This window comes from Pan paniscus, chromosome 6 (assembly GCF_029289425.2).
Source record: "Pan paniscus chromosome 6, NHGRI_mPanPan1-v2.0_pri, whole genome shotgun sequence".
Taxonomy (NCBI): Eukaryota; Metazoa; Chordata; class Mammalia; order Primates; family Hominidae; genus Pan; species Pan paniscus.
In genome coordinates this window covers 33,827,699-33,843,292 of record NC_073255.2, presented here as the reverse complement: position 1 = coordinate 33,843,292, position 15,594 = coordinate 33,827,699, and the positions used below count along the sequence as shown (strand labels likewise).

Sequence of the window (15,594 nt, the reverse complement as noted above, 5' to 3'; positions counted from 1 at the left end):
TGGGAACCCTAAACTATGATGTCTTTTGTCCCTCTATTGATAATGACATGGCTTCCATCTGGCAGGAACCCCCATGTGGCATATGTTTGGAGAAACTTTCATTCTGATTCCTGAAGTATGTTCTAAATCCATTTTTACTTACAAGCTAACCAGAAATTTGAGAACACAGTTTTACTCTTTACAAATCAGCCATTGACCTGAAGCATTGTGTCTGTCTTCCAGTCAGTAGTATCAACTGGTATGGCACTGGTTCTCTGAAATCATCAGCCAAAACCTTAACCTAAATTGTTGACTTCAGTCCCTGCCATGCACTGCAGGTTTACAAGTGGTCTTTGTTCTCTTTAATTATTGATAGATCACTGGCAATTTAGACTTGTAAGAAAACTCTTTTGTTTAAAAGCATTAGTTTCCTTTTCCCAGCAGTTTTGTGCTGTACTGAAACAACGTGGTCCTGGTGTGCAGTGCTCTTAGATAGTAGTGTGTCTGTGTTGCCTTTCAACAAAGAAAAAACTACCAAGCACTGTCTGCTTTAAACATCATCCAGAGTGATGGTTTGCAGCAAAGATGTCCACTAGCCACAGTGAATTTTTTTTCTGGATAATAGATTCATACAATTCCATGTCAAAGCAAAGAAAAAAAAAAGTGCCACATTTTAGACTGTGAAGTCTTATTATAAGTAAGCTCAGTATTTCCATTAGTTAGTCATTAGGTTATTTAATAAGGATTCTTAACCTGGAGTAAGGGTCTGTGGTTAGGATTCAAGGAGTTGTCAGTGAACTTGGAAGGGAAAAAACTGCATCTTTATTTTCTCTAACCTCTAACTGAAATAGCATTTCCTTTCATTATGAATTGTGAAATTTCACATTTCCTTCCATTATAAATGTAGGCAACAAATCACAGTGGCACAGCAGTACCTTTGACTTTTGTCACCAATAGAAAGCAGAGACATTCTCATACCAAATACCACATACACTGTTATAGATATGTTGAAAACCTTTTATCCTTATCACTAAAATTAAAATTATAGTAGTTTTCAGACCCTCTGGTTTCTCCTACTCAATGTGCTAATATACAAGTATGTATGTGCTATCTCACAGTTTTTTTTTTTACTCTTTTGATGATTTCAGTGGAATGTTTCATTTGCAGTCCTAGCAAAGCCTAGGATTTGATTTTAATTCACTGTATATTATCTATGTATATGTGTGGATGCATATGCACTCTGTATTAGTTATGTATGTATTTATTTTAAGGCAGGGGCTTGACCTGTCACCTAGGCTGAAGTGCTGTGGCACCTCATGGCTCACTTTAGCCTTAAACTCCCAGGCTCAACAAATCCTCCCACCTCAGCATCCCAGGTATCTGGGACCATAGGCACATGATACCACACCTGACTAATTTTTGTATTTTCTTGTAGAGATGGGGTCTTGCCATGCTGTTCAGCCTGGTTTCAAACTCCTGAGCTCAAGTGATCCTCTTGCCTTGGCCTCCCAAAAATCCTAGGATTATAGGCATGAGCCGCCATGCCCAGCCAGCATGCATTTAGAAACATTATTGTGAGAAGGTAGTCCATAGGCTGCACCAGACAGTCATAGGAGGCTGTAGCACAGAAACAGATTAAGAACCCATGCATTAGGCTATTTGAATTGTTGAAAATATAGATTCTCCCCAGCCCAAATCACCTATCACCTTTGGTGATACCAGACAGACTTTATGAGCTAAACTATCAAGTAGGCTTGAATTTTGTTTCTAGTTGATTACACTGGCAATTCTAACTACTTTTGTTACCATATTCAAGTGACATTATAGTATAGGGATTAAGAGAATGGATACTGTGTTAGACTTGGAATAGATCCCTGCTCTACCATGTACCAGCTGTATGACCTTGGGCAAGTTACTTAACCTCTCCAAGAACCCCCTCACCTGTGAAATGGGGATAATATTATCACCCACCACTCTCACAGGAGGGTTCATTATTAGGATGAATTGAGATAATGCTTATAAATTACTTGACCCTCTCTCTACCTGGCACCTAATAAGCATAAAATAAATGTTGGTTTCTATTGCCATTAGGGAGCTCTCTTAGCATTAATCTATTTTCACAGGGCAAGAAGCTCTTGCTCTGTTCATAGAGTCCTTAAGAGACATTTTGTATTAAAGTTTCAGATGATGAAATGAGTTCAATATTGTCTGTCAGATAGGCCTGAAACTACCACAGCTGTATCCAGTTTTAACTTGACTTTTAACAAAGAGACTGTCTTGTCAAAAGGTAGTAGTAGCAGAGAGGGATGGGGCAGTGTTGGACATTTTGCTATATGACAGCCTAATAGGAAATAAAAGTGGCTGAATTGAGTAATGAGTTGTTTCTAAAGCATTGAGTCCCTTCTAGTTTAACAATAATTTGAAACATCCCTGTTGACAACAAACGAGGCGCATCCAGCCTTTTTTTTTCTTTTTCTCCTGTTTGTACTGAGCTTCTAACATACGGAAGACAGGAAATATAGGAGCTTACATTTAGAGAGTAAAAAACTATCAAAACAAAACAAAACAAAAATTGGCAACTTATTGCTCTTCTGCTGTCCAGCATGGAGATGTGGGTATTTATTTTTGTTCCTAATATTTATTTTTTTATACAGCAACCAGAGTCCCAAGGTTTAGATTCTGGCACCGGCTCTGTCATCTTAGAGCTGCTTGCCAGAGGGGGACTTCCCACTTTTGACTTTGTTTCAGTTCAATTGCTTCTCCAGGCCTTCCCCACATACTGTTTTTCAGACATGGGGCCAATCTCATCATCTCTGTGTAGGGGAGAAGAAAAAAGCACAGCAGAGAACATGTTAAATTTCCTAAAGATTCATTTTTGCAAGGATGGCAGCATCAGCAGGTGGTTTTTCTTTTCTTCTTTTAAATTTAAAATTGAATACATACCAAAGAATATTTACAATGCTGTCTAAGATAAAACAGTGATAAATGAACGCTTTGGTACTCACCAGCCGGTTTAAAAAATACAACATTGCCCTTCCTAATTACCCCTGGAGGTAGACTACTGTCCTGAATTTTGCTTTTACCATCCCCTTTCTTTTTTCTTTGTTAATAGTTTTACTGCAGACATACATATCCATATATAATACTTTACTTTTCATGTTTAATTTTATAGAAAAGGAATTATTCTGTATGTATTTTGCAAAAACATACTTTTGCTATTCAATGCTGTATGTGAGATTCACCCATGTTGATATGCTCAATTGTGTCTAATTCTTTTTCATTGCTGCATAGTATTCCATCATATAAGTATTATTCACCCATTCCACTACCGATGGACATTTGGGTTGTTTTCAGTATTTTGCTTCTACAGATAGTGCTGCTATGGACATTTTTGCACATATCTCCTTGTGTCTGTGTCAGCCTCACTAGATAATGTCAAACTGTTTTCCAAATTGATTATTCTTGCCAGTAAAGTATAAGAGTTCTGATTATTCCATGATCTCAGCAAACACTTGGACTTGCCTCTAGTTCTTTCACCTGAGCTTGTTAAATTAAAGGAAGGCTTACTGTCCTTTCTCACATCTAAAAGTCGTGGTTTGTATTCTCTTTCCATAGCTGTCTCCTGCCTTTTTTTTTTTTTTGAATGCCATCAAATTGAAGGACTCTGGCATACACACACACAGCGAAGGCAGAGTGGACATTTCACATCCAAGTCCGGGTGGTTATGTAGGTTCATTTTTCTTCTGGGTGTCCTGTGCTGAGGTTGGCTAGCAAACTATCCAGCTCAAAAAAAAAATCAGAAAGTTATTCCCTTAGCACCTTTTCAATTCAACTCTGCCAACAGTGGCTCAGTAAGAAGCAGCAAGTAAATAAAATCAACAGATTTCAGCTTATGCCTTGGGCTCGCCAGCAATCCCCAGACCACAGGGAGAAAATGAATCTTTTTCTCACAAAATTCCTCTCACTCCCATCACTTTTCCATTGAAACAACAAGGCAGAGAAGTTACTTTATTGACTTGCTTTCCTGTGAGTCTTACCAGAAAATGAAGAATAATAGTAATTGGCAAATACTAGCCACCCAGTTCCTTAGCTAGCACTTCTCACATCTGCTTTATGATATCCTTGCTGGCCTGATTTTATTCATTTCCTAGTGCTCGGCATAGAAACCACAAGAACTAGCAAAAAAGAAGAACACTGCATTTATATAAACCAATAAAACTAGTGAGCATTTTGTGGACATTAAAAGAAACATGAGGGCTATCCCACATTATAAATTTCAAAATGCAAGTTTTTGCCTTGTGGTATTTTAAAAGTTATAAGATGCTATTCAGGAACATTCTGAATAACTGTTTTAAATTGTTGTTGTTTAAACTTTTTTTCCTTTTCCAATATCCCACTTGCCTAGTCTTAACTAGTCTCCTTCCTCACCAATCTGCCCTTCTGTGCTTTTTCCAAAATGCAAGTTTAACTGTGGTTGTTTTCCTTGTTTAAAACTACTCACTAACTCTGATACCTGCAGGATGAAGTCCTAACTCTACCTGGATTAATGAAAAGATTTGATCTGGCCTCTGTTTCCTTTCCCAACCTTAACTCTTACCCTCTCCCTCCTTTGCAATTAAAATGTTGAAAAACAAAATACCATATCATCCCCCAAACATGCACCCAGAAATTCACATGGGATTCCCTCCTCTTGCCTTGTGAGGCCCTTTGTACTCCTCTGACACACCTGGAAAACTCCCATTTGCCTTTCATTCTTGGCAATCTTGGTATGCTTGATCCTTCCCCACATTACCTCCTTCTTGGCAACTCTCTCCATCTACGTACATCTTCTATTGTATGTACTACACTGGGGTTTCACACTTCAACTCTTTAATTGCCTTCCTCCTCTACTCGATGCTGAGTTCCTTGAGGACAGGAATAATTTATTTTAAAAATATTCATTTATTTTTGTAGCATACCCCTTAGCACAGTTCGTGGCACTGAGTAAATGTTCAGTGAATTAAAATCAAATCGGCCTCCACCTCATTCCCATGCCCCTCTCCTTTGCCTCTGACTGTGTGTGTGTGTGTGTGTATGTTTTAATACTACATCTCTCAAGGAGTGTCATGATTGTTCACCAATTGTACACACCAAAGTGTCTTGGAGGAAACAGAGTAGACATGCTGAGATAATGAACAGTTCAAAACAATTCCCTTCAAACTAAAGACTACACTGTTTATGTCAGCTAAAGACTATTTCCTTTCTGCGTTGCATGGGAGAAAAAATTAGAAATATTCTGGGACACAAATTTATAAAAGGAGTTGTAGAAATTTCATGACCTCAGTGCTGACTAGAGCATCCTCTCCTTTAAAAATAATTGAATTCCTGGTTTTTGTTTTTTTCCCTTCTCTTAAAAACCACACAGCTTGCTTCCTGAAGACAAAGGAAATAATAAACAATAGCAACTCCCAATTTGACTCTGATGATTTGCCAAGAGTCTTCTTAGTTCATGTGGTTCTATTTCATTAGAGAGGACCGATTAGCATAAGAAGAATGCTTCTAAATTAAGCTACCCAAATATGCGCTTAGTTAGTACTCTGGGAGCTAATTTATTGTATTATTTAAAATATAAATTGGCTAGCAAATCTATTTATTGAGGTATAACAGCTAGGCAACAATGCATAACTTTCTCTTGGCTGTTGAGTGGTTTTTAATCATCTATTGAAATTTAACAGAGAGCCATTTCATTAAATGGAAAGCGGATAAATACTGAGAAGTCTGTATTTTAGAGTATTATCCACACATGGAGAATGATATTTGAGGAACAAAGAGGGAATTGGGATTTGTTTTTTAAACAGTAACTTTTTGTTGTTTTAATTTGAAGTGTAACCAAAGACTCACAAAATCACTTGTGGGGATGTTAAACAAAGCAAGAAATAAACAAATAAGGTGGAAGATGGAGTAGGGTAGAGAAATAGAGGGATGGAAAAAATTGTGTTAAGATAGTGCTACATTGTCAATTAGACTAATGCAGTATTTTTGCCTTGTACAGTTTTGGGGTTGGCAGTAAAAACTATGTACCTTGTTTTATTTTAACACATGGCATCATGAAAATATCATGCTATTTGGCATGCTCTGTATTCTAAATTCCCAGAACCTAGAGACATTTAGGGGTTCTGGGGTTCCCTTAGGCTGTGAGTCGAGAACATAGTTGAATCCAGATACCCTGTCTGGTCTGGAGTTCTCCTAAACAGATCAGCTCTGGAGCATCTCATGGTGCTCTGATATAAATGGAAGAGTCTTGTAGATGTTGTAGCATGGTCTTGAAATTCTATCATTGTCACTTATACTAGAACTCAGTGAGGGTAGGCAGAAATGGAAACAAGTGACAGGCCTTTCTCACCTTTCTGCAAATTTTTGAAATCTGGCTCATCTGATTTCCAGAGCCAAGGTTTCAAAGAAGTTTTAGACCTTGTAATTTATGATAGGTGGATGTTCCTTAGGTTCACGTTGGAAAGAAGAAGAATGTCAGAATGTTTCCTCTTTCCCCAGGACAGCCAAAATGTCAGAGAACCAGGAGTCTGAGGGTAAACTGAAGAGAGAGGGCACTGATTTGTAGTATTTGCCAATTTCCATAGTGTAAATACTCTCACGCAGCCAATTTCAAGCTACCAACTTCACACCACTAAACATGGAGTTGGGCAGCAATGTGCACAATTGGTTCTCCTGATCCAGTGAGGGAGTGCCCACACACTGCTGCTAGAACTATCTTGCATTGCTGTCGTCTGCAGGAAGTAAATCTTTAGCAGGTTAGCCGGCTCTTGTTTCCATGGTACACAGAAGATGATGAGTCAGGATCTAAGTCCTTGCAGCACTCCTGGCGAGAGCATTTACTGCTATAACCTCTGCCCCTTCCTCCCCCACTCTTATTCTCTCTTCCAAAAGAAAACTACAAATGTAGATCATAAAGCTAGATATTGAGTAAGTATAAATAATGAACTGGATTGTGCTTTTTATCCTCTTGTGGATATCAAGTATAAAAACTGGACAGGGAAGGAGAGAATGAGGATGGGAAATCTTGATTACTTTTTAATTGCATCAAATCCTGTGTGGTAAAGTGGGTTCCTAAAAGGGGAAAAAGACAGAACAGTTTTTTGCCATTCTGCTACGACAAGTAAGGTCTTGCTTTCCTGGCATTTCTGTGTAGGAAGAAGAGGGTGTTTGGCATTGCATGTGGTGAAAGGGGAGAGAGGGTGCAGGGAAAGAATGGGATGGATCATGGCATTGGCAGGGATAAAACTCACTGTAGACACAGTTAAGTTGAGTGCAATGACAGAGGTTTGCTTTCACATTCAAGCTGCTTCATTAATGTCATTGGGGCCTTTTCCAAGGAAAGGGAGGATTCATAAAAGGGAAATCAAAGAAGCCTGGAAAAGAAACATTTCCCCTTCTGAAGACTGTATTATAATCCTTTTTTCTGAAAAAGTACAGTAATGAATGTTATATTTATTAGTGTTGTAATTTCTCCTCTTACTCCACTTCTTAAAGGGAAAAAAAAATTCTGTTTGTCATAAAAACTCTGATAATAGTAGTAGAGTGACCACTGGTTGAGTCCTTATTATCTTTGTAATACGCTGGCACATGGTACAAACTTAAGACGTATTTGTAATGGGCCAGGCGCGATGGGTAATCCCAGCACTTTGGGAGGCCGAGGCAGGAGGATCCCTTGAGCCCAGGAGTTTGAGACCAGCCTGGGGAACATGGTGAAACCCCGTTTCTACTGAAAATACAAAAAATTAGCCGGATGTAGTGGCGTATGCCTGTAGTCCCAGCTACTTGGGAGGCTGAGGCACAAGAATCACTTGAACTCAGCAAGCAGAGGCTGCAGGGAACCAAGATCACATCACTGCACTCCAGCCTGGGCCACAGAGTGAGACACTGTCTCAAAAAAAAAAAAAAAAAAAGAAAAGAAAAAAAAAGACATATTTGTAGACCAGATGCCCTGCATCATTTTATAAGTATTGTCTCTGAATCCTTACAAAAAGTTAAATATTCATAGAGTAAGCAACCATTCCAGATTGTCTGACCCTTTTTTACTTTTAGCACTCAAAGCCCTATGTTCCCAGAAACCTCTTGGTCCTAGGCACAGTGCGACAAGTGGTCACCCAAATTCTTATCCCCATTTTACAAATGAGAAAATAGAGATAGTTAAGTCATTATGCCAAAGTCACAGAACTGGGCTCAAACCCAGAGCTGCCAAATCCCAAGTCCATGCTCTTAACCATCAGGCCAAATGGCTTCCTATTATCCTGTACTCTGCTTTTAGATTTTCATTAACTATACTGACCAAGGAAAGAGAAAGCCTCAACTTCAATAATTCATCCCAACCTTGCTGAAATTAACACAGAAATTCTTGGAGTTAATATAGAGAAAATTTTCCATGACTTTTTTTTTTTAATAGACACGTTCAAAGCACGTCTAACTGATCTGGTGAAATAAGGCTAACAGATTTGACTGAAAGGTCTTCACCTCTCAGGTGTTCATTCTGTATCTCTCTAAAAGGAAGGAATGTATTATTGGATCACAGGATTTCTTCTCATTTGAGTACCCTGATTGTCAGAAGTCTGTTTCTCATATCATGCAGTAATGTCCCTTCCACTTACTCTCATCCTTTTATTCAATCTATTATTTGGAAGTCATACTGCCCTCCCCTTTTACCACTATTAACTTGATAATAATAGATTATTTTATCTATCCTTTATGTTTATGTAGAGATTATGACATATATCCTGATTTAAGAAAGTCAGCTTTGAGTCAATACATTTACCATTGTCCAGATATAAAAGTGTACCTTACAACAGGGGCCCCCAATCCCTCGGTCACAGACTGGTAACTGTTTGTGGCCTTTTAGGAAGCAGGCCACACAGCAGGAGTGCAGGCAAGCATTACTGTCTGAGCTCCGCCTCCTGTCAAATCAGTGGCAGCATTAGATTCTTATAGGAGGGGAACCCTATTGTGAACTGCGCATGTGAGGGATCTAGTTGTGCGCTTCTCATGAGAATCTAATGCCTGATGATCTGAAGTGGAACAGTGTCATCCCCAAACCATCCCCCACTCCCCAACCCTGTGCATGGAAAAACCGTCTCCCACAAAATTGGTCCCTGGTGTCAGAAAGGTTGGGGACTGCTGCCTTACAACACTTTAACTCACTTTACACCCTTTTTGTGCAAGTACTGTCTTTTGAAAAACTTCTACATAGTTCAAACTCCAGAAGACATTATTAATTATTGATACTCCTTACTTGTGTTCACATATGTAAATTCTCAGTTGCTGTTCATTCTCCTCTGCATTTTCATGTTTCCATTACGGATAATTTTCCTTCTGTCTGAAGAACAGTCTTTCGTACTTCTTTTAGTGCAGGTCTGCTGACAAAAACCTTTTCCAATTTTTTGTTTCCTTGAAAATATCTTTACAAGGTCTTCATTTCTATACAAGTTCTAGGTTGGCAGATATTTTATTTCAGAACTTTCAAGATATTATTTCACTGTCTTCCAGCTTTCATTGTTTCTGTTGAATAGTCAGTTTTCTTGCTGCTTTGAAGGTACTGAAAGTACTGTTTCCTTTTCTGTGACAGCTTTTAAGATTTTCTCTGTCTTTGCTTTTAGCAAAATGCTATTGTGTGTGTGTGTGTGTGCACATTCACATACTATAGTGTAATATACTATTACTAATATACTATTATGTGTACTATGATGTGGTTAGTTTGCTTTGTGTTTATTCTATCTAGGATTCATAGAGCTTCTCAAAACTGGCTTGGTAAATTTTGTCAATTTTGGAAATTTTTCAGTCAATATCTCTGAATGTTACTATTTGTTTCTTTTGCCCCATTTCTTCCTTATCATTTTATCCTAAAGTTCCAGTTAAACATAAGTTAAATGTTGCATGGTTTCATGTCTTTTCTTCTTCTTTTTTTTTTTTTTTTTTGAATTTTCATACCTTTATTCTCCATGCTTCAGTCTGGATATCCTCTACTGACCTAACTTCCAGTTCATATAGTGTTTCTTCTGCATGCCTAATCTATTGCTAAAACATCGATCGAGTTCTTAATTTCAATGAACAATGAATGAGTAACTTTTTAGTTAAAGAACTTCCATTTGATTCTCTTGTATATATTCTAATTATCTTGTGAATTATTTTTCTATACCTAACATCTTGCATATTTTGTTCACAGTTACTTTAAAATGTGTACCTGGTAACTCTAATATCTGGATCATTTGTGGTCTCTTTCTGTTATCTTTTTTTCTCCTTAAATTTTAGTCATTGCTCTTGTTCTTTGTCATGCCTATTAAATTTTATTAAATGTTGAAGAAAATGTACAAAAAATATATGAAGAAAAATGTTATTTTTCTTCCAAAAGGATTTAATTTTTTCTAGAAGGCATACAGAGTAGAGGCATATCACCTTGATAAAGTTTGGGATTGAGATGATTGATTTAGTGCTTGATTTCAAGGTTTGTGAGGACTAACCTGTTTCTGGTTTCTTATTAGTTCCAAGGCATTGTCTTTCACGGATCTGATGGAAAGCCTGCAGTGCTTACCAGTGCTGTCCCTCCTTGACAGGCTTGCAACTCCAATTTTTTGTTGTTGTTGTTGTTTCTTTTGGGGTTTTCTTTGTTTTTGTTTTTGGGTCTCTCAAGCACTGTAAGACTAATGAGCTTTTCATTCTCTTACCTGCCGCTTTTGACTTGGCGTCTTGGTCAGAGAAGCTTAAAAATTGGTGAATTTCCCAAAGGGAAAAGCAGCACAAAATGTTAGGCCCACTTCCTTGTGATTCCCTTTTCTCTACGATCATGGCCTCTCTCAAGGCTTGGTTGCTCTCTGATACCTTTAAACAGCTTATTTTCTTTTTAATTCAGCTTCTGTTGTTTTCTGTGGAATAAGGTTGGTTTGATACATGCTATTGTGTCACAGTCAGAAGTGGAAGTCCTAAATTACAAACAGTATTGTTGCCACTGATTAAGATGGTGTACATAGGAAGCCCCTTGGGGATGTTGTAAAGGAGCACCAAAAGTTTTAACTGCTCTAGAATATGTACCATTATGATGGCTACATGTGGGTCTCCTGAAGCACCTAGAAGCTCCTTTTCTCCTTCTATTCAATAACCATTTGCTACACCAGAGGTGTACAGTGGGAGACCTCAAGAATCGTTTCCCTGAGTGCTGTTGAAGCAACTCCCAGCCTTGATCTCTGCTGTTTTTTCATTCTTTCGAAAGTGACTTATTGCATTCTTTGTTAGGAAGTGTCTGCTAACAAGCTTTGGCTTGTTTTTTATTCTCATTCCCAAGTACCTTTTCAATATATTTTTATTTGAATGCTATTTACGTGATTTCTACTTATAGTTAGTGTCTGAAAGCAAACTAAAAGATAAGATTTAGTAAATGTGGAATGGAATAAAAGTAGTGAAAAGAGCTTACATGTAAATCAGAAACCACAACAAGCAGATTCTCTTGAGGGTATGCATCATTCTATACTGGAAAGCAGAAACAATAAACCAATCCTACATATTCTGCCTGCCAAACTTGCAGCTCCCATGTGGCTCTTTTCTCTTTCCTGGTGAGTAGCACCACCTTTGCAAATCTGCCCATGTCAGAAGCCTGAAATGGGGAGGATTTGTTGGGGATGGGTAGAGAAAGTCTCACTTAACCTTTATATCGGATTAATCACTGATTTTATTGGTTCCATCTTACTACCCTCTTCTCCTTCCCCTTCTCCCCATCCCTCCCATGAGCCCACATCCTCTCACCTGATTTGGTAGTCTCCTAATTTGCCTCCTTGTACCAGTATGACTCCCTTCCAAATTAGCCTTCTCCTTAGACATTAAGTCATTTTTCTACAATGCAAACATAAGCATGTCACTACCCTACTTAAAACCCTCTAGGATATATCCAGAATAGGCAAGTCTATAGAGACAGAAAGCAGATTAATGGTTGCCAGGGGCTGATGGGGAGAGGGGGAGTGGGAAGTGATTACTGATGTATATGGGTTTCCTTTGGGGTGGTGAAAATATTCTGCAACAAGATAGTGTGAATATACTAAATGCTACCGAATCATACGCTTTAAAATGGTTAAAGTGGTAATTTTATGTTAAGTGTGTTTTACCACAATTGCTTTTAAAGCCCGATAGGATAAGGTCCACTCATCCCAGCATGTCACTTGGGGCATCACATGGTCCCACTAGCGTTTGCCTGTTCATCTGTCTCTTCTGTTTCCCTCTATTCCTGCATGAATGGGACGACATACAGACTGCTGCATGCGCCCACAGCTTCACGGCCCCTGCATTTCCACGCAGAATTTCCTTTGTCTGCGGTGATCCCTCTGCTGTACGTGCCCACAGTTTCATGCCCCTGCATTTCCACGCCTCCTGCACTTCCACGCAGTTTCCTCTGCGGTGATCCCTCTGCTGCACGTGCCCACAGTTTCACCCCCGCTGCATTTCCATGCCTCCTGCATTTCCACGCACAGTTTCCTCTGTCTGCGGTGATCCCTGTGCTGCACGTGCCCGCAGCTTCACGGCCCCAGCATTTCCACACACAGTTTCCTCTGTCTGTGGTGATCCCTCCACCCCCACCCCACCCACCCACCACTCTCCGTCCAGTGATCTCCTTCAAGACCCCCAAGAAGCTTCCCCTGACACATCTACATCAACTAGCCCACTGTGAACATCCCTCTCTTTTCTGTCATCTAAACAGGCACAACTGGGAAACCTTTACTGGCAGGTCTTTGTTTCTAGTTCCAGGGAGAATTATATCGTTTTCTAAAAAATAAAGTGGAATGAAGCTTTAAAGTGTTTGTATAACCCTGTTGAAATTCATGACACATTTGTGACCCCCTGGAACATCTGGAACACATGAAGTTAGAGGCTGCAGCTCTAGTGTGGAGGCACCCAAAATAGACAGTTCTATTCCGGGAGCCCTGAGATTAATCTTGTCACATTTAAATACGTAATTACAGCCCCGACACATTTTGTTACTCACCTCTAAAGGCTGCCAAGTGGTCTGTTATCTTTGATTTGTGAATGGTGAGTGGCTTCATTATAAACAACAGAGTGGTTTATTTTTCCACACTCAAAAATATATTTATTTTTGAAGTTAATATCAGTAAAATGCTGTATGTGAATCTGCTGAAGAATATGCTTTGTTTGGGAATTTTGTGGCATGTGAAACAACTTTGTCCCTTAACAAGCTTTCTTTTCCCCCAATATTAATGACACAATTTACAATGCCATTAGGGTCATTACACATGGCAGCTCAGAAATTGGACCAGGGTCAGGTAGGTCACTGAGAGGAAGAGTAAGAACACCTGACCCCTTCAGCTCTCCTTCACCACTTGATAATCATGGACAGGGAAGGTGTGTGTGAGTGCGCATGTGCGTGAGTAAATACCAGGAGAGCGGATACCCAGGAAGTGAGGTCATGAGTAGGTATTAAACAAATTTCTACTTGTATTCATGAGTAGGTGTTAATCAAATTACCTTGATGTAAACAGAGAATTCCCTGGTTTGCCACAGAGTAGAAAAAAATTCTCAACAGTGGTTTTCAACAAGCAGTTGGAACAACAGCATCAGCATTGCTTTGGAATTGTTAGATATGCAAATTCTTAGGCCCTGCCCTGGACCTTCAGAATTGGAAAGTCTGGAGGTGATGCCTCACGATCTCTTTTAATGAGCTCAGGTATTTTTATGCACGTTCAAATTTGAGAGTCATTGTTTTGTTTTTTTGTTTGTTTTTGAGGTGGAGTCTCACTCTGTCGCCCAGGCTGGAGTGCAGTGGTGCCATCTTAGCTCACTGCAACCTCTGCCTCCCAGGTTCAAGTGATTCTCCTGCTTCAGCCTCCCCAGTAGTTGGGATTACAGGCGTGCATCACCATGCTTGGCTAATTTTTTTTTTTTTTAATTTTTAGTAGAGACGGGGTTTCGCCATGTTGGCCAGGCTCTTTCAAACTCCTGACCTCAAATGATCCGCCCACCTCAGCCTCCCAAAGTGTTGGGATTACAGGCATGAGCCACTGCACCCAGCCAAGAACCATTGTTTTAAACAACCTTTTTAAACCAAGGTTTTTTATGAAAATGTAGGAACACCATGTTCTAGGGTAGTTTAGGTTCATATAAGCATATATACATATATATTCATTTATATTTAGAGATGGGATCTCCTTTTGTTGCCCAGGCTGGAGTGCAGTGGCTCCATCAGCTCACTGTAGCCTCAAACTCCTGCACTCAAGCGATCCTCCTGATCTCAAGCAATCCTCCTGATATAGACATTTTGATTCTGGATTTTCAATATAGATAAGTGTTGGAAGAATAATGAAGATGACCAGTATTTACTGAAGACCATCCCAGGCCGGGCACTGTGCTAAGTATTCCAGGGACATTATTCCACTAACTCCTCACACAACTCCCAACTACCCCACGAGGTAATACTTGTTTCCCAATTGTAAAGTAAAGGAACCTGAGGCTCAGTGAGGTTAAGTTCCTTGCCCAAGGTCACACAACGTGCAGTGCCTCTTGCCATGCTCCTGCACTCTGACTTCTGAGCCCAGGCTGTGAAGCACTGTGCTATCCTTTGTTTATCCTTTGTTAGCTGCAGCACTGGTTCTGGGGGCAGGATGACCTTTAGCTCTTGGGTATTCAATTTATTGCTGTTCCGGGCCATTGCTGCCAAACTCATTTCCAGTTGAAGCAGCTGGGTTTTGTCACACATATGACTTTGTTAAGTGTCCTCAGCTGAGCTGAAGCTGCACAGAAATCACTCATCAGATTCCTGCCAGGGCCAAAGATACGGATGAAAATCTGCAGGAAGAAATGTCTAGCCTGGGATTGTGGGGCGGCAAAAGTTTCCCTCTGGAGTCCTATGAAGGGGTTCTTGTCACACATGTTTACTTTCAGATTGTGATAAAAAGTGGGCATGCTGGGTTTCCAGTTGCAAGCTTCTACACAAATGGTAGATGGGTTTCACAGTCATTGCAGTGAGGCACAAATGACCATTGATCAACTGCAGCAAAACACAAAAGTTTCACATTTGCATGTGAAAGAGTTAAGTCTGGTCCCACATCTGCAAATGGGATCTGCCTCCCTCACTGTAATATGTGAAATACAAAAATACAGAAAATTATGTTTATATCTGCAATATTTTTTTTCATCAATAAACCTCAGAGGGCTATTGAGAGGTGAATAAAAATGTTCCGTGACTAAGCTGCAAATTTCAGTTCAAAGATAAGGAATGATTGAGTAGAGGGTTTGATTAAAAACACCACACCGGTGTTTGCATCAGAAGTCAGGGTTCTAGCTAATTATCTCACTTAACAATTGTGTGACTTGGACAAGCCACTGAATAATTCCAAATAGCTCAGTCATCTCAATGCTCATGTGAATGGTGCTCCCTGTAGTTGTTCAGTGCACAGCTTGTATAGCTGCGAGCTGCAAGGTAAATATCATCTAATAGTGTTAATCCTACTTAGTGCACGTCAAGGTTGTAAGATGGAGGGTGTTGGGATATAGGGGCAGATTTTCAATATAATAAATGTACTATCCAAATATACTTTTTCTGCCTCAGTTTCCTTCAGATTGAGACAAGTAGAA

General features: G+C 39.5%; 1 protein-coding gene and 1 long non-coding RNA gene across 8 annotated transcripts in view; one reads left to right on the top strand and one right to left on the bottom strand.

Moving 5' to 3' along the window:
• The window catches only part of LOC134730669 (uncharacterized), a 36,647-nt gene that overhangs the window by 348 nt on the left and 20,705 nt on the right, over nucleotides 1-15,594 (bottom strand). The window contains exon 2 of the long non-coding RNA XR_010112578.1: nucleotides 1,388-1,596. This is a non-coding gene — a long non-coding RNA (uncharacterized LOC134730669). The remainder of the gene's footprint in view (nucleotides 1-1,387; nucleotides 1,597-15,594) is intronic.
• Nucleotides 1-15,594, top strand: part of CPVL (carboxypeptidase vitellogenic like) — a 189,739-nt gene that overhangs the window by 168,673 nt on the left and 5,472 nt on the right. The window lies entirely within an intron of this gene.